At 46.0% G+C, this 2,827-nt stretch overlaps 1 non-coding gene across 1 annotated transcript; it reads right to left on the bottom strand.

Annotated features, from left to right (window-relative positions):
- Window positions 1-2,492: 2,492 nt before the first annotated feature.
- On the bottom strand, window positions 2,493-2,574 carry Trnas-uga (transfer RNA serine (anticodon UGA)). Its single transcript has one exon. It is a non-coding gene; the product is annotated as a tRNA-Ser (tRNA).
- Window positions 2,575-2,827: the final 253 nt, after the last annotated feature.

The raw sequence follows: 2,827 nt of genomic DNA, 5'->3' as shown, positions 1-2,827 counted from the left end.
ATGCTGGGAGGCCTGTCAATAACTCAAAAGAAAAAAAGAGTATGCCTTGCAGGTAAGTCCTGTTGGTCATCTTGATTTTCTCATTAAAGGAGTGTGGCAGAAACAACCGATTACCAATTCAGCAAGCCCCAGCTTTCTTCCTTACCAATAAGTTCCCGCCTCGAATTGAATAGAAACGCATTCAGCCACACCTGCTCCCCAGAGTTTCTGATCCTGTGCCGAGATGAACCAGACTCTAAGTCCATACATCTCAGTGAACTTCTAGACAGTTAGAACAGCCATTCTGAAGCTGCCGTTTTTCATGTTGGAGTTTACGTTTTTACTACTAGGAAAAATTCTTTGTTTTCTGAGACAGGGTCTCATCATGTAACTCTGGCTGGCCTGGGACTCAACTATGTAGATGAGGCTGGCTCAAACTCTACATTTTTTTTTCTTTTGAGTCAGGGTCGCACACACTATGGAACATATTTTTATCAGTGAAAACTGAAAAAATCCATGGAACGTTAGAATTAGAGTAACCACAAGCTGCATAGCCTCTTTCATGACTCAAGCGTCCATTACCTAAATTGAGTCCCTCCCTGTCATCTAACGTTTGCTCTTTCTTCTTCTCTTTCCTAAGTGTTAGACTGTACCCATGTGCACCATTGCTTATATACTTGTATGTGGTACAGACTAGGATCCACACATGAGGGAGAATATATAATTTATCTCTTCCTGAGAATGTGTGACCTCTCCTTCTATTATATATCCTAAGTCCATCCAGTTTCCCAAAAATTCCATAGTTTCATCTTTCTTTAGAGCTAGATAGTATTCCATGTTGCATGTATACAACATTTTAATAACCTATTAATTTGTTGATGGGCAACTAGGGGTTCATTTCTCCTTGCTATAGCACATAAAACAGCAATAAACATAAGGATGCAAATATCTCTATGGCAGGGTATGGTGTTCTCTAGGGATGTATCCAGGAATGGAATAGTTTGGCCATATGATAGTTCTATTTTTAATGTGTGTGTGTGTGTGTGTGTGTTTTGAGACAAGGTCTTACTACATAACCTTGGCTGAACTGGAACGCCCCAACCTCACAGAGATCTGCCTGTCGCTGCTTCTTGAGTGCTGGGAGTGCCCTCTTTCTTTTAATATCCTCACTAACAGGCCGGTATTCCCTTTTCTGGAGGTCCTGGACCAGGCTCTGGCCTCCACACTATCAAGTGGCCCCCTATACTCCCTTTTCTTTAGATACCGCCTCTTTGCCTATTCCAATCCTGCATTTCCAACTGCTTGCTTATACCAACCTGTCTCCTGGCCTTTTCCACTTAACTAAATCATTCGCTAATAACGCCCACAAGCATTTTAGCCTGTTTCTTTTTTGCCTCCGTTCATTCTCTATTGCTTTCTCTTTCTTGCCCATTTCCTCTACATAGATGGGCACAAAAACGAATATGTTTAGCAAAAATGTAATCATAACTATTCCATGACTTTTCTTGGGGAGACGTGGGGTGGGTGTGGGGGAGTCTATTCATCCCGGATCCGTCCCAGGGAACAGGGACCGTGGGCTCAGACCAGAGAAAGGATTCTAGTCAAAGCCTGCTTGGTGAACTATTACGTTTATTGTATCACTTACAGGAACATGAGTGAGAAATCACTGCGAAGAACACGAGTGACTCATGTCGCTGCGTCTCTGAAAAGCCCACGTCAGGAAAGAGGGATTCTTGGCGCTCCCTGCTCCACTGCAGACAACTCCACCAGAGTCCTCCCTCTCCAACTGTTGCTCTCTCAGCCTCCTGGGCTTTGGAACTTTCCCTAGCTCCCCGCTTCTTGAGTCTGCCTCCTGCTTTCAGGAGACGATGCTTCAGCAGGGAGGAAAAAACAGCTACCCGACTTCAAGGAGTGTTTCTAACTTGTTCCGAGTTTTGCACTTGGCAGTGCAGGACACCACTAATATGGTTTTCACCGCGACCCACGTCTGGGTACTGCTGCGCCTCTCTGGGCAATCAGTGCCTTGGAAGAACACGGGGCAGATCATCTGAGCCTAGGAATTTGGGATTTAACTAGGCAAATACTGTGAGACCTGTACAGTCAAAAGCAGAACACGCACGACGGCTACATGCGGTCCACGATGTGAACTTTAAGTAGCGCACATTATAAGTGGAATTATTTTTAAAAGGTTTCCCACTGCACAGCACTTCGGGGTTTTTTCAGGGGAAGGGGAAGATGGCAATAATAGCTTGCCATCCTGGGAGAGTCAGTAATTCCATCGTTCTTATTATGTCTATTATCGAGTCTGCCCTTCGTGCTAACTTCAAGATTCTAAAACTGCTTTCTAGCCTTTTATGGGAGCTTTCTTCCTACGTTTTAAACTGGAACTTGGCAGTACTGACAGGTCCTTCCTGGTCTTAGGGTACACTAGAGCATTCTGTAGACTTGCAGATACAGAAGATTAAGGGTTTTATAGTTTGTGTAAAAAGCTGAAAAACTGAAGCACCCGCTTCCGCAGCGAGCAGGGTTCGAACCTGCGCGGGGAGACCCCATTGGATTTCAAGTCCAACGCCTTAACCACTCGGCCATCGCTGCTACGGAGACAGTAGGAAGGCGGAGACACTTTAGTGTAACAACCACGGCACTCGCGCCAGGGCCGGGAGCAGGCGGGGCTTGCAACTGCTTTCGGCTTTTTGGGCTGAGGTGGCCGCGGCAATGAGTGACTGGACCTTCCGCTTGGATGAGGAGAACGGAAAAAAAAAAAAAAAAGGGTCCGTCCAGGTCCTCGATCCGTCCTTGGCTGAGGTCGGGGAGTCACAACCTAACCTGGTTTCTGGGGGCGGACCTG

This window comes from Microtus pennsylvanicus, chromosome 7, assembly GCF_037038515.1.
Source record: "Microtus pennsylvanicus isolate mMicPen1 chromosome 7, mMicPen1.hap1, whole genome shotgun sequence".
Taxonomy (NCBI): domain Eukaryota; kingdom Metazoa; phylum Chordata; class Mammalia; order Rodentia; family Cricetidae; genus Microtus; species Microtus pennsylvanicus.
This window is presented reverse-complemented; position numbering and strand designations above follow the sequence as displayed.